This window comes from Setaria viridis, chromosome 4 (genome assembly GCF_005286985.2).
Source record: "Setaria viridis chromosome 4, Setaria_viridis_v4.0, whole genome shotgun sequence".
NCBI lineage: Eukaryota > Viridiplantae > Streptophyta > Magnoliopsida > Poales > Poaceae > Setaria > Setaria viridis.
The window spans coordinates 16,450,352-16,473,083 of record NC_048266.2 but is presented as its reverse complement, the minus strand read 5'-3'; positions in this window follow the sequence as shown (position 1 = coordinate 16,473,083).

Genomic DNA, 22,732 nt, shown 5'->3' with positions numbered 1-22,732 from the left:
ATGTTGGGCCTTTAACCTCCTAGCGTCCATCCCTAGTGGGTGGGTAGGGGTGCGCCGTCACGGAAGGGGGCTCCGTAGACGTCAAACATGACCGTGGTTACTACGACTGTGGATAATCTGCACGCAGATGAGGTGGTACGGTTCCGGGAGCAGAATATGGTGTACCCCTACCGCTACGATACACAGCGTTCCTGGAGTGCAACATGGTAGAGTCGGTGTGGAGGCGGTTCAAGAACAACGGACATTTGCAGCTCACTCTGCAGCGTCGGGGCCCAAGCCGCTCAGGGGCATCGCTGAGAGCCGAGCGATAACGGAGGAAAAGAATAGGAAGCAGATGCTGATACGGGTGTTGGTGGAAGTCTAAACAAGTTAGGCGATGTTCCGAAGTGTCGGTGGTAAAAGATTCTACAGTTGCTCCATCTACAGTAACTTGGCCCCTGAAATCAAACCAAAAGGCAAAATAGCTAAATTTGTCCTCAAACTTTCGTCCATGAGTCAACTTCATTCTCCAACTTTTCAAAGGTTCCATATAGTTCTCGAACTTCTATTTTTGGATCAATCTCGTTATCCATTCAACCTGGACCTCTACGTAGGCACGCCACATCATCTGGGTCTTAGGATTTTGCTAGACATATCAAAAGTCCAAATTACCCTTTTCTCTTCATCTTTTTTTTTCTCTCACACAGCTGGCTCCCCGTTATCCCTTACTTCACCGCAGCTCCACCTCCAAATTGACCGCGCTGATGGATAGAAGTTCAGGGACGAGTTTGACTATGGCCTTGTTTAATTACCTCAACATCCCAACTTTGACACTATGTAAAAAGAAGATTCTCCGTCACATCAAACTTACGGTATATGCATAGAGTACTGAATGTAGACGAAATCAAAGACTAATTGCACAGTTTGGTTGTACTTTGCGAGACGAATCTTTTGAGCCTAATTAGTCAATATTTGGACAATAATTTACAAATATAAACGAAACGCTATAGTATGCTACAGTGCTGCGCGTAGTGATTTTGGTTGTCCAAAATCGGGCAACTAAACAGGCCCTATTTTGCCAAACCAAAACTAGAAACGGTGCAGTATGGGTATCGCAGTGGTTAATTTATTCTGTCACGGATGCTGCTATAAAGTCAGCAATATCTTATGGGTGCATATTCGTTGACGTGTCTAAACTTACCATACAAATTAGTACAACGAGTTAGACCCTATTTGTTTTAGACTATAATCCATCTAAATTACATAATTCAGATTATGGGTTTTGATACTATAGTAAAAAGGAACACTTTAGAACCACCAAAGGACCACAAATAATCTGAAATAAGCTGATTATCAATGATCCCAAAATAATCTAAGATGATCTTTTACCCTACTGCTCATAAATCATGATTCAGCTTATATAATTTAGGAGGAAAACAAACATAACCTAGCCTCGCGGGCCTATTATTCTTGTTCACTTTTCCTCCTTCCGTATATTAGAGCTATAGAACTTGTGTGGTAAATTAAACACTTGAATGGGGAGATAGAAAAGCAACAGGCCCTGTGCTTTGTACGAAAACAAAGTAAAGAGACACGCATGGCTTTTGTTGTCAATAAAGACACCGCGATCATCTCCCACGCATCAAGCATTAGACTTCAGCAATTGCACTCAGACGGCTCCTTCTCTATAACAGATTAACATTTAACAGTCCACAGCTCCACGCTATCCGTTGCTCTGGCAAAAGGTGGTTGCCGTCCGTTCAAAAGGCACGCCTCCATATGACATCAATAAATGGAATACTCACAATAATCCTTCATTTGTTCCGCTTTTCATTTAATTCAACAGCTCTGGATCCGTAGAAGTGAATCATACAAATTATAAAGATTGATAATGATCTCATCATTTGTCTCTTAAGTATTCTAAAACCAACATATGACTACATTTTCTGTAATTTGATTTCTACATTTAGAGGGCAGCGGCATAAAAGCACTACTCCCGATCCCAATGAATCTTTTCATGTTTCCGAACGAAATTACTAAAATACAAATATCTATTTTTCACGTTTTAATGACATTTATCCAATTTTCTAAGCAACTTTTTTACGGGAATCTAAGCAGCTCTTGCTATGGCCTCATTTGTAATGCCTGTTACCTAATAATATATATAGCAATAGCAAAAAAGAAAAAGAAAAAACAGTTTCTCAGAAATCACGACTGCTATGGGAAAGTCCAGAATCTTCACTGAATTGCCAGTGCCAGTTCTTCGCCGCTGAAGAACTTGCAATGGAATTGCTATGGACCGGTCGTCTTCTGCTTTGTGAACAGCGACATGCATTTTAACTTTCGGCTCGATAAGTTCCTCAGTGTTGTCCTGCTTTCAACAGGACTTCCTCTCGAGCGGTGGACTTTGAGTACACCAGCTTTAACTATTTCTCCTGCAAACTATGTTTTGAGGTTATGTATTATTCAATAATAAAAAGGTAAATCTTCTGGTAAGTAAATTCTCTGTTCATTATAAAACAAAAACACCAAAATGAAAAAAAAGCGCATATATTATGCTCAACGTTGAAAGGACAAAATCTAGGAACAGTATATGCCGATCAAAGCATAATGAAATGATACTGTTTGAGGGTTGCCAAACTTGGATCTAAACTGAGATAGGATCAAATCTGGTACAATCTTCCTTGTATATAATTCAGCGTATCCGGTTGGATCTAAACTGACTAACCCCGGAGAAGGCAAGGGATATATGTCCATTATTATTCCATATGAGGACCATTGGTGGTCACCCGTGGATGATGAGTGATTTATAACATTGTGTTGGATTGATGTTGCTCTTGGCTTGTGATGTGCAGGTGTAACGACCTTGGTTTAATCAGCCGAGTTAATCTCAAGACAAACTCCAAATCTGCAGTTTCCATCGGTCCGACCCCTGAAAACCCAGCAAAATCGCACCAACCCAGCAAACGGCAACTCTTCCCTAAGTCCCGAAACCTGTGTTCCTCCAAATCTTAGAGCTGTGGGAAAGCCAGAGACTGAATGGTGGACCCAAAACTAGATCCCACGGATCTCTCGAGTCAGACGCGCCAGAGAGCCCGTGTGCGCCCCGCTTCAGAGCTTCTCCGCCGCGTGGCTCGACCTCCCTGACGAGCGCCGCCTCGTCCAGTCGCCGGCCGCGACAAGATAGATCGGCGCGCCTCCTTCCCAATCACGCGCGGAAGCCCCTGCAGCCCTTTCCGCCTCGCCTCGTCTCGCTTGCACCCTCACCGGCCGCCGCCAAGGCGCCCTATCGCCGCTGCGATGGAGGAATTGCCGCTGCCGCACCAGATCGCCTCGCACCCCGCACCCATCACCTCGCCCGGATCCCCAGCCACACGCCCCGATGCCTTCCAGCTTTTCCGTCTCTCCACAGTCGCGCCGCCCACACGCGCGCTCCACGACGATACCGCCCTCGCCAACCACAGCTCCGGCGGAGCAGCTCCTTTTTCCGCCTCACCAGTAACGTGTCCCGGCAAAGCCGTTGTTCTGCGCTCGCTAGCGTCGCCGCCCCTGTCACCTCGCCTGCAACGACCTTGCCTGCAGTGCCTTTCCTTCCTTCCTGTCACACGCTAGTCGAGTCGTCGCCCCCAATCCACCGCTTGATGTGACCAAACCATGCTCACCCTCGCCAACTCTTCATCCCGGCAAAACCGCGCCTGCGTCGGCTTTGTCTCGAGTGCCCAATGGCCAAAGACCCTATCCCTGAAGCTCCGCTTCGCTGGCCAATGGAGGCGCCGAGTTAATCCGAGGAGCTCCGCCACAGCTGGTATCAGGATTAACTTAGCTAAAGTACGGTTAAGTCGCTTAACACACGAATCACATGCCTTAAAAATCAAGTTAATTCGACGATCCGTCGGATTTCATCCGATAAAACCACTAGATAGGACCGAGTTAGCATAGCTCACACGAAGGTGAGTGGTTCCAGAGAATACAATAGATCAAATGATTAGTTCAATGATTTGTTACACACTGGTTCGAAATTCAGAGTTTTACAAGATTCAAAAGCAGCGGGAAGATGAAATAGCGGAAGCTAGCGCCGGGGTCGGATGTCCCTGATAAGGCCGATCGAGACATCAATGATCCCTCTCCTTGCCATACGAGGAGGGATCCCACTCGACCGTCCACCCAGAAGGAAGCTAGGGCGGCCAAGTGCCAGCAGCAACACACTCAGAAGCTTCAACTTCACCTGACAAGAGATGCCACAACAAGGTTGAGCTTCTAAGCTCAACAAGACTTAACCGACCGGTGGGAAAACTACTCCACCACTTCTAGACATGCAAGGCTCATGGCTGAGGGGTTTGTTTTGCCAAAGCAACTATAGTAGGTCCTTACTTTCAATATTTTAGCTCCGGTTCTAAGTTCATTAACCAGCCTACATTGGCAACTTATGCTAAACAAACACAGTTCCAAACAATATGTGTAGATAACTCAAACATCAAGTTCGTATCATCATGATGTTCCATCTTTACTCAGTGTAGCATAGGGATCAAGCAGTCTCAAACTTTGAGAGGTAGACAAATTGATTCGAGTTCCTTAACCATGCATGGCGAACCTAATCTCACGACATCCGCGCACCACCGAGGGTCGCTTTCTGTGTCAGCCGTCCCCATCAATCCCCTAACCCGTGTCGGGCCCACTTCCCTTGGTGCAAATGTTCCGCAGACCCAGCCTCTGCCATTCTGCGACCACGCTTGCCACCACATGCGGCCGCAGGGGAAACTTTGTTCCAGAGATAGTGGATCGAACCGCTCACGTCCAGGTTCATTCAGGTACTAGGCTTCCCCATCCCATACTAGGTATGAGATTAGTACTTTCAAACACTTGATCATGAACACCACCACTGTCAAACCTTATTCAGATTCAAGTACACACATGGGGTGATCCACCGACCACCAAAAGAGTTCACCAGGCCCTGCCCCGTCCACCATCCTTATAGTGTAACCGGAAGGATAACAACCAACTCCTATAACTCGCGAGTGACAGGAAATCACTTGACTTTTACCGAGTCCTATTAAGCATTGCAACTACTCGGACTTATCAGACTAGTGCTCAGATCAAGGGAAACTAAGTCATGCATCTATGGCTTCAAACAACTCCTATAATGTAAATGCACATACATACGAAATAAGGCATGTGCAAGTTTATAAAGTTGGGGTCATGCTCCGGGGTTTGCCTTCGAGCGGGGTGGAGGCAAACTGGTCTTCTGTGGGTTCTGCTTCAGCTCCTGCGGTCGGCGGCTCAGCTACTGCTCCGTCTTCTGACACCGGATGCAGCTCATATGTGCCGTCGGTGGGATTTAGTTCTACATGGAAGTGCAAATGCAGGGGTTAAATATTTAGTCGGTTATTCCAACAATACTTGCAAGATTTCGCTCAGAAACTTGTAGCAAAGCTACAGCAAAGGTGTGGAAGTCCAAGCTTCAGTTGATAGAGAACAAGACGAAAAGGGTCGGGTTGGGATAAACTTATAATCTGACTCTCAGACCTGAGGAATAACTGTACCGGGGTCCTCAAACTTAACGCAGAGAAGTCCCCAAAATTTTACACACATACCCTCGGGTCAAAGAAAAAGATATAGCCGAGCCCTCGGGCGAAGCGGACAAGGATCGGCAAAACAGACAGGGTCGGGCGAGGCGGAAAAAAGGGTCGGGCGAACCGGGAAGGGGTCAGCAGCTTACCCTTAGGCCTACTGGTGAAGTCTTGGGGTCGGAAAGGAACAGACTTAGGTGGAAGGACTAAGGCGCTAAGGCTTGGATGGCGGCGAGGTTCGACGGTGCTCCAGCGGCAGCGGTGCTTCTTGTGGACAACAAGCAAGCTCTAGCACCGTGCGGAGAAAAAAAGACGGCTGGTGGGTTGGGAAAAGAGGTTTGAGCGAAGAGGGGAAGTTCCTTACGAGCTTAAGCGGCAGCGCTCAAGTACAAGCAGAGTAAGGTGCGGCGAGGCAGCGATGGCGAAGGAAACTCTGGTAAGGGCTCTGGTACTCCCTTTTATAGTTGCATGGAAGAGAAAGACAATTCGAGCAGCGTGAAGTTCAGGTCGAAAAGGATGGAGTGCTCTGCCATGGCAGCGATTGGGTGGCGCCTCCATTGGCCGGCGAAGCGGAGCTTCGGGGATAGGATCTTTGCCCATTGGGCACTGTAGACAAAGCTGGCGCAGGCGCGGTTTTGCCGGGATGAAGAGTTGGCGAGAGCGAGCATGGTCTGGTCGCTTCAAGCGGTGGATTGGGGGCGGCGACTCGACTAGTGTGTGACAGGAAGGAAGGAAAGGCACTGCAGGCGAGGTCGCTGCAGGTGAGGTGACAGGGCGAGCGGCGACACTAGCGAGCACAGAACAGCGGCTTTGCCAGGACACATTACTGGTGAGGCGGAAAAAGGAGCTGTCTCCACCGGAGTTGTGGTTGGCGAGGGTGGTATCATCGTGGAGCGTGCGCGTGGGCGGCGTGACTGTGGGGAGACGGAAAAGCCGGAAGGCATCGGGGCACGCGGCCGGGGATCCGGACGAGGTGATGGGTGCGGGATGCGAGGTGGTCTGGCACGGCAGCGGCAATTCCTCCGTCGCAGCAGCGACAGGGCGCCTTGGCGCAGCCGGCGAGGGTGCGAGCGAGATGAGGCGAGGTGGAAAGGGCTGTGGGGGCTTCCGTGCGTGATTGGGAAGGAGGCGCGCCGATCTATCTTATCGCGGTCAGCGACTGGGCGAGGCAGCGCTCGTTAGGGAGGTCGAGCCACGCGGTGGAGAAGATTTGAAGTGGGGCGCACGCGGGCTCTGACACGTCTGACTCGAGAGATCCCTGGGATCTGGTTCTGGGTCCACCATTCAGTCTCTGGCTCTCCCACAGCTCTAAGATTTGGAGGAACACGGGTTTTGGGACTTAGGGAAGAGTTGCCGTTTGCTGGGTTGGTGCGATTTTGCTAGGTTTTCAGGGGTCGGACCGATGGAAACTGCAGATTTGGGGTTTGTCTTGAGATTAACTTGGCTGATTAAACCAAGGTCGTTACATCGGCTGTAGGCTAAACTCGGATACTTTCAGGAAATCAGTATCCTAAGTTCTTCCGGATATGCACTTGATGTGTTCGCAGCTCCACTATTGCGTATCGGCTGCAGCAACACTGTAGGCGGAATCGGCGGTGACTATCTCGATGTTGTCGCCAACCCATTGTATGAGGCATTGATGCATTGTAGACGGGACGCAGCAATTTGCGTGTATCCAATCACGATCGAGCAACATACCGATGGTGAGGTCGACGCAAAGCGCTCCACGGGCGGGAGACACATTGCCTTCAAAGTCCATGAGCATCATGTCTATCTTGGTCAGATCTCATCGCTTTTACCGAGTTTCCGGAACATGGCGTACGGCATGATGTTGACTGCAGCGCCTCCATCTACTAGTAGCTGGGTGACAGGTTGACCATTGACGTATCATTTGAGGAACAGTTCCTTGAGGTGTTGCCGTTTTTCATCTTCAGGTTTCTCAAAAGTGGCTGTCATTGGCTCCAAAGCCAATTGTGCCATCTGTTCCTCCATCTTCATCATGTCGTACCGATCGGCGGGAGCCATGAACTTCATCGGCAAGATGAACACCATGCTGACGTCAGCTGCCGATTCCTGATTCCCATCTTCCTCATTGTTGTTTCTTTTGGGGTGCCAGACTCGAGACCTGTCATCTTTCTTATCCACTATCTGCCTCTGCTCTTCTTCCTGTTGTTCCAATTGGCGCAGGTGTTGGATCCTTCGTTTTTGGGATTTGGTCAATCCATCAGGGCACCACCTGGGGTTCACCGGTTTGGCCGGCGGTCGGGCGTGTTCCGAGTCTGGTTCTCATCCTAGGGGGTTTTCATCTGACACCCTAGCATCAGCCATCTCCTCTAGCTGATCGTGTGCGCTGACTCTGCCCCCCAGACGGTCGTGCTGGTCAGATCTGCCCCCCGACCTATCATACTATTTGCGTTTGTCCCTTGGCTGATCATATCGGTCAACTCTACCCCCCAGCCGATTACGCACTGAAAGGCGCCGATCCTCTTGCTCGCGCCAGTTTCTGCTTATTGGCTCTGATCCTCTGTCCCTGGAGCGAGATCTCTTGAACGGATGATTATTGCGATATGGACCGCTGCACTCCAGGCAATTATCAGCAGATGGCAACCTGAGGTTATTTTCCCAGCAATGGATGAAGAAAGGACATCGCCAATGATCTTCGTGTCGTCGCATTATTTCTTCGCGATATCTCGAACTTTCCTGTTGCCGCTAATACTTGTTGAGCAAGAACTGGGAGGTAATAGGTTTGCGCGGCCTTTCCGATCCTTCACCCTCATCGTCAACCCGTCTCTTCCCCTTGACATCTTCAACCGTAGCCTGATTTCTGGGGTCCACAGCTCCGCTTTTCTTGGCCAATTCCGACGTCAGCACTTTGGTCTAAAGCGCGTTCCTTCCCGTATCAACCATGTTAGTGGGGAAAGGGTGCTAATCAATCTTCATTGGCTTTGCTGGCTTTGTCGGGACCTCGAACTTGAGCCTGCCCTGCTCGATGGCCGATTGTATCTGTTGATGGAAGATCTTGCACTCATTTGTGTCGTGGGACGTGGCATTATGCCATTTGCAATACTTCATCTTTTTTAGCTGCTCGGCCGATGGGATCGTATGATAAGGCGAGAGCTTGATCTGCCCTTCTTGGAGAAGTATGTCGAAAATTTTGTCGGCCTTGGAGGTGTCAAAACCAAATGCTTCTGGCTCTTTTTTCCTGAAAGGACACGATATCGGCTTCTTCCCTTTGACCCATTCCGCTAGGCTGATTTCCGTTTCCTCCTCGGATTCAGATCCCTCCAAGTACACCACCTTTTTCTGAAAATTTCTCCGCTGATCAAAAGTGCGTACTTCTTGGCCGGCTAATCGGTGAACGATCTGACTCAGGCTCTCGAACTCCTGGGAAGCGTACTTTTCTTTGATGTGTGGCAGGAGGGCTGGGAAGGCGATATCGGCCAGCTGCGCATCGGTCAAGACTAGGGTGTAGCATTTGTTTTTGATTTCCCTGAACCTCTGCACATAATTGGTCACTAGCTTGTCACTCCTCTGCCTGAGGCTGGTCAAATCTGAGAGCTTCATCTCGTGGACTCCTGCGTAGAGGTATTTGTGGATCTATTTTTCCAGGTCGGCCTAGGTGACGATGGAATTGGGCGGCAGCGTAGTGAACCACTGGAAAGTCGATCCGAACAGGGATGATGAGAACAGACGCACCCGTAGAGCATCCTATGTAGCCTCCTCCCTGCATTGGATGATGAACCTGTTTACGTGTTCCACAGTTGAGGTGTCATCCAGCCCTGAAAACTTGGTGAAGTCGGGAACTTTGTACCGATGGGGAAACAACAGTAGATCGTAGGCAGGCGGGTATGGCATTTTGTATGTGTAAGTTTGTACCCTTGGTTTCAACCCGAATTGATCTTGAATCACCTCCACTATCCTTGCCATCTAGTCTACTTGCTGCTGATGAATTACTGGCTGGGCACATGTTGGTGGATCTGCGGTGGGATGACCGGGTGATGAATCAAAGCGTGCGGCGGATTCTGCAGCAACGTGGCCGGCTGAGCGGTTGACATTTGATGGCACAGCGAACCGGCCATCTCATCGTACAGTATCATCGGCGCTGCACCTCGGAGTGCCTCAGCAGCGTCTGCCCCCCTGCCGATTTCTGACATGGCCGGTTGACACTGTGTAACCGTCGGCTGGGTGGCCGACTGGAATGGTGCCTGGATCGGAGAGCCTCCATAGCCGGTCGATTGATCTAGAACGGCCGCTGTCGACAGTGCCCCCAAGGCATTGAGTTTGATGGCAATGATTGCACGGAGGAAACTTGAGCAGGCTACGGTGGTGCTTGTGATTGAAAGCATGGCGCACTGTTGTATCCTGGATGCATTGAAGGCAGTGAAGTGTTGTATCCTCCATGCTGTGTCGGCATCGGCTGAGGAGCCGATTGAGATTTGCCCGGTAAGCTCCTAACAGGGGCTGCGATGGGTAGGGCGTACGCCAACCCCTAATATCCTTGAGATACACCATTGGCTGGGGAGCTGATGACGGCATTGTACACCATGTTGGCCATCACCGGGGATTGATCGATGAAGGCCTGGTAGACAGACTGTTGGATCATGTCGGACATCTTGGCCAAATCCTCAGCAATGGTGATCTGGCTGGGAGTTGTAAAAGGAGGTTTCTTGACGGTCTCCCCGCTCCTGGTACGACTAAAAGATTGCAAGCATTTTTTTCCTGTATTGTTCCATTTGCTTTGCCAATTCTTCTCTCTGGTCATCCTTGAGATTTGCTTCCATCACCTCGATGATGTTATCTTTGGAGATCTCGGCAGCTTTTGACATGATGGATGTTGAGGTTGTCCCACCGGGCGTGTCAAAAGTGTGTTGTCGCTAAAAGTTAGCCGATTGACCCTCAGCGTCGGACACACGACCCGGGAGAATCTGCTTACCTCCTGTTCGGGTGATTGCCCTGGTGCGGTTCGCGCGGCGTGCCAGCCAATCCGACCTGTTGATTGGCAAGGAAGAAAACGTGTCAAATTCCAGGGGTTCCGATCGGCTAAGGTTCCGATCTCGAAAGCGTATCAGCGAATCGGCCGATTTGCTATATAAAGATATTCGGCTATGATACAGCCGACAATCACGTAGTGATTGCAAAGGAAACTACTAGAGTAAGCTAGACAAAGCTACGAAAGCAACACTTGAAATAGATCTAATCGGCTATATAATAATGATGAATGAAAGTAACAATAACAGAGCTGACAGTTCAAATCCCAAGCTGGATAACTGGTGATAAAACTAGAACAATAGATAAACCTATAATTCTAGTAAATATCGATAACTGGTGAATAAATCTAAACAAAACAACAACGATGCACCCGAAGTTAAAGCTTAGATGTTACTCGATAAACAGAACATACAGAATTGGCAGGAGATCGTGTCGATGCAGCCCCGCCAACCCGTACGAACTCGTGAAAGAAGAAAAGTATTGGCGAAGTCGCCGACTTGAAAGTAAAGTATGAGGAAATAGTAGATTGTTGTATTGATTGATGTATTGTTTTACAAATCTCTGAGGATAGCTATTTATAGCCTGTTACAACAAATTTCTTAACCGACTAGGATCTATCTCTAATCTTAAACGAAAATGAATATTTACAAACACAACTCGTATCGGAGTTGGTTACTATACTCCCGCGGACCAATCTTTCTCTATCTTCTTTCCCTGATCCACTTTAAGCCCATATTGGCCCAATCGCTCCAGCCTTCCAGTCGGCCGATCTCCACCAACTCCGTCTGCCAAAACACTGTAGCGCCAATCGGTCGATCCCCAACTGTAGCACCAATCGGCCGATTCCCAGTCATGACCTTTTAATCTGCCGCATCGGCCAATTCTTTCTTCCCTTGACGTCGATTCCATATGTGTCAAAATCTTGCGTCAACAACCTCTTTTATGAAGCCTGCCACAAGTAGTTTTGCTAGCTCTTTCTTGATGGCTTCTCTTTTGTCCTGGGCAAATCTGCGTTGTCGCTGTCTCTTTGGAGTAGCTTTAGGATCTATGTTGAGTGAATGCTTGATCAACTCCTTAGGAACACCTAGCATATCTGTCGGTTTCCATGCAAAAATGTCTCAGTTTGCCTGAAAGAAGCTGACGAGTGTGTTTTCCTATTTGGCATCCAGCCCTGTGCCGATCAAGGCTGTCTTGGAGGAGTCACCAGTTTTAAGGTCAATGGCTTTGAAGTCCACTTCACTTGTCGGTTTGACTTTAGTAGCTCCCAACTTGTTCTCTGGGATTTTGAGTTCCGTTAGGGAGAGCTTTTTTGAAGCAGCGAAGACTTGTTGTATTGAGCTGGGTACTTGAGTAGTTGCCGCTAGCTCAACAACTTCTGTGTCGCATTCATATGATCTTCGTAAGTCTCCACAGAGGGAGAGTACTCCCTTAGGTCCTGGTATCTTTAGGAGTAGGTAAACATAGTGTGGGATTGCCATGAACTTAGCCAGTGCTGGTCTTCCGAGGATAGTGTGATTAGAAGTCTCGAAGTCTGCTATCTCGAACCTTATGTACTCTGTGTGGTAGTGCTCCTTAGTCCCGAAGGTAACTGGTAGGACTACCTGTCCAAGCAGTATAGATGCATTGCCTGGGACGATCCTATAGAACGGGGAGTTCATTATGTGAGCATGTTAGTGATGTCGAGACCCATCTTCTTTAGAGTTTCGGCGAAAATGATGTTGAGGCCACTCCCGCCATCGATTAGTACTTTGGTGAGTCTTGAGCCAGTGACAACTGGGTCCAAGACGAGGGGGAACCGTCTTGGTTTTGAGAAACTTGTCCATTGGTCTTTCTTGGAGAAAGTAATCTCTACTTCAGACCACTTGAGGGGTGTAGGAGTAGCGGGCTCAATGGACATGATCTCTCTGAGTACTACTTTTTGGGACCGCTTAGAGGAAGTGCCTGGGATCCTACCGAAGATGACGTTGACGGTCTTTGATGCGGTCTGGAACTTGTTTTTGCCGTCTTCGCCTTCGTCTACCTTGCCTTTCCCCTTGTCGTTGTTATTGTTCGGGGGTTCTGGCAAATCTTTCATTACCCTACGCAAGCTGTAGCAATCTATCGCGGCGTGCTTGCTATGCGCATGCCATGGGCACTGCTTTTTCAACAGCTCATTGAATATGGGCCTATCTTCATTTCTGTTAGACCCTTTCTTACTTGAGTTCGTCATTGCTGCGACTGTATTGTCAGGCTTGCGCTTGCGGTTTTGGTTGCCCGAGTAGTTATTTCAGTGGTTGTCGTTGCGGTTTCTATCTTGCTCTCTGTTGTTGTGATTATTGTTGTTGTCACGGCTGCGATTGCGATTTGAGTCAAACCTCTCGCGTTCTTTATCCTCCTCATCTGCCCATGTTTGGGCCATGATCTTGAGTGCTTTAACATTCGTGGGATGATGCCTACCGAAGTCTTGGAACATACGGCGATCATAGAGACTGTTCTGGGAGCATTCTATTAGATCTGGTTCTAAAATGTCTACAATTGTGGCCTTTTTGTCAAAGAAATGATGTGGATAGCTGCGTAGTGACTCATCTCGTTGCTGCTTGACTTGTGCCAAGTCTATTGTGTTACCAGGGCGCTGCATTGCCCCTGCATAGTTGCTAGTGAAAGCTCATTTCAAGTCTAGCCAGGAGTTGATGGAATTGGGCTTCAAGGATTCGAGCTAGGTTAGTGGCGCAGATTCCATACATAAAGGAAAGTAGATAACCTTTGTGTCATCGGTCCTCCCTGCAGCTTGGACTGCTAGTGAGTAGTAGCAAAGCCACTGAACTGGATACTGTTTGCCATCATACTTGGAGATTGTGCTCCTAATCCAGCTTGTAAAGGTGGGAACGTGATCATTGTCATCACCCCTATAGTTTCCTTCATGTTCATGCTCCCGACGCTGGTTGTTGATGATATTGCGTGCATCGCGGTTGCTGTTAATTTTATTCCTAAGATCACCATCGATGAGTGAGGGTTCGTGTGGTGGAACACCTTGGATTAACTTAACTAAAGCATAGTTAAGTCACGTAACACGCGAATCTCATGCCTTAATCAAGTTAACTCGACGATCCATCGGATTTCATCCGATTTAACCACTTAACAGGGCCGAGTTAGCATAGCTCACACGAAGGTGAGTGGTTCCAAAGAATACAATAGATCCACAATTAGTTCAGCAATTCATTACACACTGGTTTGAAATCAAAGTTTTACAAGGTTCAAAAACAACGTAAGACCAAACATAGCGGAAGCTAGCGCCGGGGTCGGATGTCCCTGATAAGGCCGATCGAGACATCAATGATCCCTCTCCTTGCTGTCCGAGGAGGGATCCCACTCGACCGTCCACCTAGGAGGAAGCTGGGGTGGCCAAGTGCCAACAGCAGCAAGCTCGGAAGTTTCAACTTCACCTGAAAAGAGATGCCACAAACAAGGCTGAGCTTCTAAGCTCAACAAGACTTAACCGACCAGTGGGAAAAACTACTCCACCACTTCTAGACATGCGAGGCTCTTTGGCTGAGGGGTTTTGTTTGCCAAAAGCAACTATGTTAGGTCCTTACTTTCAAGGTTTTAGCTCAGATTCTAAGTTCATTAACCAGTCTACATTGGCAACTTATACTAAACAAGCATAGATCCAAACATTATGTGTATAAACTCAACATCAAGTCCATGTCATCATCAGATTCCTTCTTTACTCAGTGTAGCATAGCGATCAAGCAGTCTCAAACTGTGAGAGGCAGACGAATCGATTCGAGTTCCTTAACCATGCATGGCGAACCTAACCTCACGACATCCGCGCACCACCAAGGGTCGCTTCCTGTGTCGGCCTTCCCCATCAATTCCCTGACCCATGTCGGGCCCACTTCCCTTGGTGCAAGGTTCCACAGACCCGGTCTCTGCCATTCTGTGACCACACTTGCCACCACATGCGGCCGCAGGGGAACTCCGTTCCAGAGACAGTGGATCGAACCACTCACGTCCAGGTTCACTCAGGTACTAGGCTTCCCCATCCCATAATGGGTATGAGATTAGTACTTTCAAACACTTGATCACGAACACCACCACTGTCGGGCCTTAAACAGATTCAAGTAAACAGATAGGGCGATCAGCCGACCACCAAAGGAGTTCACCAAGCTGTGACGATTGACCCTAATCTCCCGAGATAATCTTAATCGGAGCCCTTGATCATAGTCATCTGTCTTGTTTTATCGCGCCGAGTGCTCAGCCTTCCGCCCGGTTCCGACCCCGGAAGACCTGACCCCTTCCCGTTTCGCTCCCCTCCCGACCCCGGCCAGCTCAGCCCACCATCGGATCCTTCTAAGTCTTCCTCAAACATCCGTTCTATCCACCCGGTGGACCAGCGAGATCTTTTTCCCAGATCCTCCGCGACAGGCGCACTCGAGTTGCATGCCCGCTTCAGAGTCTTCCTGCCGCGTGGCTCGTCTTCTCCGACGCCCGCCGCGCAGTTTTGTCTCTGGCTCGCGACCAAGTGGGTTCTCGCGCCCCCTTCCCCAATGGCAGCGGAAGCCCCTCTGCAACCTTTCTGCAGGACCTCGCCTCCCGCGCCCATCATCACGCCGCCAGATCCCGGCCCCGGAGCCCGATGTCGCCCGTCTTTTCCGTCACTTTGACCATAGTCGCGCTACCTGGTCTCCGCTACACGACGATTCCTCCATCGCCAACTCCGACCGCGGCAGCGATAGCTCCTTTCCCCGCCCTGTCAGACGCCGCCCGACAATCTGTTGCTCCGCGCTCGCCCGCGCGCCCGCGGCTGCCTGTCTTCTCACCTGTGCGCCCTCGATTCTAGCGCCGTTAAACCGGTCACTTCTATCAAATCTTCCGCATGGCGACACCCGCCTCCGCCAAATCTCAACCACCGGTCTACCCGCTCCTACGCCGCCCTGACGGCAGAACCCAATGACCGCTGGCGTCACCCCCGGAGCCCTGCACCACCGCCCTCTTCGCTCAATCGCCGCCCCGGCAGAGCACTCCATTGCTTCTCCCCAGCCTTCGCGCCGCTTCCCTTCTCTCTCTCCCGCGCCGCTTCCTTTCCTCTGTTCCAGCAGCTATAAAAGGAATGCACCAGCCGCCGGAGTTCCCTCCGCCATTGTTGCCTTCAGCCATTCTCTCGCTCCCTGCTCAAGCTCCTAGCGCCACACACCAAGTTCCTGAGGAGCTCTGCTCTCGGATTCTCTCTCAGTTTTCTCCAAGTCACCCAGCAGCTTGCTCCTCCGTGCTGCGTAAAAGCTCTCTTGTGATCAGCAAGAAGCGCCGCCGCCGCCGTAGCTTTTCCGGTCTTAGTCGTTGTTCAAGCTTTAGTCCCTCCGCCCAAGTCTGCTTCTTCCCAACCCCAAGCTTTCCTTTCAGGAAGAAGGTAAGTTGCCGACCCCAGTCCGCTTCGCCCGACCCCTCCTATCCGCCCGACCCCGGTTCCGTCTCGCCCGACCCTATCTGTTCCGCCGACCCTTATCCGCCTCGCCCGAGGGTTCGGCTGTGATCTTTTTCTTCAACCCGAGGGTGTATGTGTAAAACTTAGGAACCCTTCAACGCTTGCGTCTGAGGATCCCTAGTATCCCACATCCTCTAGTTCAAGGATCAGAGCATAAGTTCCTTTCCGACACTTGCCTTTTGATCTTCACCAGCTCTCTTAAACCTCCCTACCCTCCTGCTCTTTGTCGTGAGTTTCTGGGCTCAGGCGAGCCAGTGTTGCTGTTGAAATAACTGTCTATGCTAACTTTTGCATTGCATTCGTGTAGAGCTGCACCTCGCCAACGGCTTCTACGAGCTACACCCGGCGCCAGAAGAAGAAGTTGTAGCTGAGCTCCTGCCCGCTGAAGCCGAAGTCAACCCCGAAGTCGAGCAGTTTCCTTCCTCTTTGCTTGAAGGCAAGCCCCGGTTGCATGGAAACCTTGCGTGTTTTACCAGACTTGCGCATTCCTTCTGTAACATGCTTGTGCATTTACGTATAGGAGTTGTGTGAAACCCTAGATGCATGACTTAGTTATCCCCATGACCTGAGCACTAGCTATTGGACCGAGTAGTTGCCTTGCTTAACTAGGAGACGGTAAAAGTCGAGTGATCTCCTGTCACTCGCGAGTTGTAGGAGTTGGATGTCTACCTTCTGTTGCAACTATAAGGACGATGGACGGGGCAGGGTTTTGAAAACTCTTTGGTGGTCGGATGGTTGCCCCGTCTGTCTATGAAAACTTGCTAAGGCCCGACAGTGGTGGTGTTCGTGATCAAGTGTTTGAAAGTACTAGCCTCATACTTAGTATGGGATGAGGAAGCCTAGTACCGGATTGAACCTAGACGTGAGCGGTCGCTCCATTGTTCTTGGAACGGAGTTTTCCCTGCTGGTTGTCGCACGTGGTGGTAAGCGTGGTCACAGGACGGCAGAGGCCGGGTCTGTGGAACCTTACACCAAAGGAAATGGGCCCGACACGGGTTAGGGGATTGATGGGGAAGGCCGACACAGGAAGCGACCTCCGGGTGCGCGGATGTCGTGAGGCTAGATTCACCATGCATGGTTAAAGAACTCGAATCGATTCGTCTGCCTCTCACAATTTGAGATTGCTTGATCGCTATGTCACCCTGAGTAAATGAGGAATCTGATGATGACATGTTTGTGGATATATCTATACATCTTGATTGGTTCTATGATTGCTTAGAATAGGTTGCAAAACCTAGACTGGTAAATGAACCTAGAACCAGAGCTAAAACTTGAAAATAGGGTTACTAGTGCTTTGGCAAACAAACCCCCTCAGCCAGAAAGCCCTGCATGTCTAGAGGAGGAGTAGTTTTTACTCCTATCGGTTAAGTCTTGTTGAGCTTAGTAGCTCAGCCTTGTTGTGGCTCCTGTTTTCCAAGTGAAGTTGCTGCTCCCGACCCCTCTTTTGCTGGCGCTTGGCCGCCCCAGCTCCCGCCGGGCTAGACGGTCGAGTGGGATCCTTCCTCGGACGGCGAGGAGAGGAACCAGTGATGTCCCGGTTGGCCTCACCAGGGATGTCCGACCCCGACGATTGCTTCCGCTAGTGGTTTTACCTTTTGCTATTTTACCTTGAACCTTGTAAAAACTCTGATGTTGGTTTTTGTGGCCGAACTAAAAGGGTAAACCGTTTAACTCAGTGGACTAGTTGTATTCTCTGGAACCACTCACCTTCGTGTGGGTTGCTAAACTCGATCCTGTTCAAGTGGTTAAATCGGATGAAATCCGACGGCACTTCGTGTTAACTTGACTTAAGCATGGGTGTCGCATATTAGGTGGCTTAACCCTGTCTAATCAAGCTAATCCGAAGTGGATCCGCCACACAAACCCTGCCCCGTCCATCGTCCTTATAGTTGTAACCAGAAGGAGAACAACCAACTCCTATAACTCGCGAGTGACAGGAAATCACTCAACTTTTACCGAGTCCTATTAAGCATTGCAACTACTCGAACCCAACAGACTAGTGTTCAGATCAAAGGAACTAAGTCATGCATCTATGGTTTCAAACAACTGCTATACGTAAATGCACATTCATAAGAAGGAAGGCATGTGCAAGTTTAGAAAGTTAGGTTCATGCTCTGGGGCTTGCCTTCAAGCGGGGTGGAGGCATACTGGTCCTCGGCAGGTTCTGCTTCAGCTCTGTCAGTCGGTAGCTCAGATACTGCTCCATCTTCTGACGTCGGATGCAGTTCGTAGGTGCCGTCGGTGAGATGTAGCTCTACACGAATGCAATGCAGGAGTTAGCACTTAGACGGTTATTTCAACAACACTTGCAAGCTTCGGCCCAGGACTTGTAGCAAAGCTCCAAAAAGGTGGGGGAGTCCAACTTCAGTTGGGGGAGAATAGGATAAAAGGGTCGGATGGGGAGAAATTTATGATCTGACCCTTAAACTTAAGGAATAACTGTACTGGGGTCGTCAGACTTAACACAGAGAAGCCGCCGATATTTACACAGATACCCTCGGGTCAAAGAAAAAGATACAGCCGAGCCCTCGGGCGGGGTGGATAAGGGTTGGTGAAACAGACAGGGTCGGGCGAACCAGGAAGGGGTCAGCAGCTTACCTTCAGGTCTACTGGTGAAATTTTGGGGTCGGGAAGGAACAGACTTGGGCGGTGAAGCAGAGCTTCAGGGATAGGGTCTTTGGTCATTGGGAATTGGAGACAAAGCCGGCGCAGGCGCGGTTTTGCCGGGATTTAGAGGTTGCGAAGGCGAGCAAGGTCTGGTCGCGTCAAGCGGCGGATTGTAGGCGGTGACTTGACTGGCGTGTGATAGGAAGGGAGGCACTGCAAGCGAGGTCACAACAGGCGAGGTGATAGGGCGAGCGGCGGCACGAGTGAGCGCAAAAAAGCGGCTTGCCGGGGCACATCACTGGCGAGGTGGAAAAAGGAGTTGTCTCTGCCGGAGTCATGGTTGGCGAGGACGGCATCGTCGTGGAGCGCGCTCGTGGGAGGCACGACGGTGGAGAGGCGGGAAAGCCGGAAGACATCGGCGCGCGTGGCCGGGGATCCGGGCGAGGTGATGGGTGCGGGATGCGAGGCGGTCTGCCGCGGTAGCGGCAAAACCTCTGCCACAACGGCGACAGGGCGCCTTGGCGCGGCCGGCGAGGGTGCGAGCGAGATGAGGCAAGGCAGAAAGGGTTGCAGGGGCTTCCGCACGCGATTGGGAGGGAGGCGTGCTAATCTATCCTGTCGCGGCCGGCGACTAGGAGAGGCGGCGCGCGTCGGAGAAGTTGAGCCACACGGCAGGGAAGCTCTGAAGCGGGGCGCACGCTGCTCTGGCCCGTTTGACTCGAGAGAACCGAGGGATCTGGTTGTGGGTCGACCACTCAGTCTTTGGTTCTCTCACAGCTCCAAGATTTGAAGGAACACTGTCTTTGGGACTTAGAGGAGAACCGGTGGTTTGGGTTAGGTTTCAGGGGTCAGCTGATGGAGACAGTAGATTAGGAAACTTGTCTTAGGATTATCTCGGCTGATGAACCTGAGTCGTTACAGCCTACCCCCCTTAAAAAGAATCTCGTCCCAAGATTCGGGTGTAAGGGCAACCAGTGGGAGTGTGCAGTCCTTACCTTCTTTGTTGAAAAGAAAACCTCAGAAGTGCTTGTTCAGATATTCCTCTGTTTCTCAGGTTGCTTCTTCCTCCGTGTGATTGCTCCATAGTATCTTGTACATTTTCACAATTTGCCGTCGGGTGTGTCTTTCTTTACGGTCGAGGACCTTGGCCGGGTACTCGGTGTAAGTCAGGTCGGGCTCGATTTGAAGTTGCTCCTGTTCCAAGACCTCAGTTGGGACTTGGACACATTTCTTCAGTTGGGATACATGGAAAACATCATGAATGGCCGAAAGCTGTTCTGGTAGTTGGATCCGGTAAGCAACGGGTCCACAAATTTCCACAATCTCATAAGGACCAACGTATCGGGGAGCCAATTTCCCCTTTACTCCAAACTGTTGCACTCCTTTGGTCGGGGAGACGCGAAGATACACGTAATCACCAATGTCAAACTGCAGGGGTCTCCTCCTCTTGTTAGAGTAACTCTTCTATCAAGATTGGGCAGCCTTGAGATTCGCTTGAATTATCTTAACTTGCTCTTCTGCTTCTACTACTAAATCAGGACCATAGGTCTGTCTCTCTCCAACTTGTGACCAACTCAACAGCGTCCGACATCTCTAACCATATAGAGCTTCAAACGATGCCATCTTTAAGCTAGTCTGGTAGCTGTTGTTATAGGAAAACTCTGCCAAGGGTAAGCTCTTATCCCAATTCTTGTCATAATGGATGACACAAGCTCGTAGCATGTCTTCAAGGATCTGATTCACTCTTTCAGTCTGGCCATCGGTTTGCAGATGATAGGTAGAGCTACAAATGAGCTTGGTGCCAAGTGATGCTTGTAGCTGTTACCAGAAACGCGCTACAAACTGAACTCCTCGATCAGATATGATCGTCCTAGGCACACCGTGCAGAGAAACAATGTGGTCAAGATACAACTCTGCATATTTCTTGGCCAGGTAGGTGGTGTGAACAGGAAGAAAGTGGGCAGACTTGGTAAGGCGATCCACGATAACCCAAATGGAGTCATATCGCTGCGGCGTAGGGGGCAGTCCAACAATGAAGTCCATGCTGATGTCTTCCCATTTCCAGGATGGAATAGGTAGCGGTTGCAGGGTACCTGCTACCTTCAAATGGCTGGCCTTGACACGTTGGCAGGTGTCACATTCCGAGACATAGTGTTCAATTTCTGGCTTCATTCCATTCCACCAAAAAATTTGACGGAGATCATGATACATCTTATTGCTGCCAGGATGGATTGAGAACTTGGAGAGATGGGCTTCATCTAGGATTTGCTTCTTAAGAGTGGGGTCGGATGGCACAACAAGTCGGTTTCCATAGTACACTCTCCCATTCTCATCCCTTCAGAATTGCTTGTACCCTTCATCCTTCCATGAAGTCTTCCTTTTGATTCGCCTTATTTCCTCATCCTCTAACTGTGCTGACCCAATTTGGTCCTCCAAAACGAACTCAAGGGAGATATGGCAGAGGGTTCCATGGGAAACAATTTCCAAACTAAGCTTTTCCATCTCCTTACACATGGTCTTTGTGAAGTTGGTTGTCATCAAGCAATTGCAATGGGTCTTGCGGCTAAGAGCATCTGCCACCACGTTGGCTTTGCCGGGGTGATAATGTACTCCTAGATCATAATCCTTTATCAACTCCAACCATCTTCTTTGGCGCATGTTGAGGTCGGCTTGAGTAAAGATGTACTTGAGGCTCTTGTGATCGGTGTAGATGTTGCAGTGGGTGCCCATCAGATAGTGTTTCCATATCTTTAAGGCATGAATCACTGCTGGCAACTCAAGATCATGGGTCGGATAGTTCAGCTCATGCGGTCGCAACGCCCACGAGGCATAGGCAATGACTCGGTTGTCTTGCATAAGAACACACCCAAGTCAGTGCCAGAGGCATCATAGTATACGTCAAACGGCCTGGAAGGGTCGAGTTGAGCTAAAACCAGGGCTGAAGTCAGCAGATGTTTCAAGGTGTGGAAGGCTTCTTCACACTTGTTGCTCCACACAAACTTGACTTCCTTCTTCAGCAGCTTAGTCATCGGCTTAGCTATCTTGGAGAAATTCGGGATGAAACGCCGATAGTAGCCTGCTAGTCCAAGGAAACTTCGGATCTGGTGAACTGAAGTGGGTGGCTTCCAGTCCATGACCTCCTGTACCTTGCTGGGGTCAACTGCTATACCATTCTTAGAGATGGTGTGTCTCAAGAACTTGACACTCTCCAACCAGAATTCACACTTGGAGAACTTGGCATAAAGCTAATGATCTCTCAACCGTTGAAGAATTACATGAAGATGCTCGACATGTTTTTCTTCGCTCTTCGAGTATACTAGGATATCATCAATGAACACCACCACGAACTTGTCCACCTCGGGCATGAACACCGAATTCATGAGATACATGAAGTAAGTGGGTGCATTGGTGAGTCCAAAAGACATAACCAAGTACTCGTAGAGTCCATATCTTGTGGAGAAAGCAATTTTGGGAACGTCACAGGGTCTGATCTTGATTTGGTGATAACCGGAACGAAGATAAATCTTGGAGAACACTCTGGCTCCAGCTAATTGGTCAAACAGAACATCAATGCGGGGAAGTGGATACTTGTTCTTGATAGTCACCGCATTGAGGGATCGGTAGTCCACACACATGCATAGACTTTCATCCTTCTTTTTCACAAACAGGGCTGGGCAACCCCAGGGTGAAGTACTGGGTCGGATAAAGCCTTTCTTCAACAGACCATGCAATTGGGTTTTCAACTTGGCCAGCTCGGCGGGTGGCATCCGATAGGGTCTCTTCGATATCGGGGTGGTGCCTGGCTGCAATTCAATGGCGAACTTGATATCTCTATCTGGCGGCATGCCGGGCAAGTCATCTGGAAATACATCGGGGTACTCGCGGACAACAGGAAGATCTTCTATCCGGGCTTCTGTTACAGGGTACGCACAAGGAGTTGCGTATTCAGGGTGGGTCAAGTGTAGGGTAGAGTTTCCATGCAAGGGTGAGTTGATGTGGAGAGCTCGGGCAGCTACGTCTAGAACCACCTGGTGTCGGGTCATCCAATCCATCCCCAAGATGATATCTATTTCTTTTAGGTAAAGGATGATGAGATTCTCCCTAAAAAGAGTCTGGCCTAACTGGATAG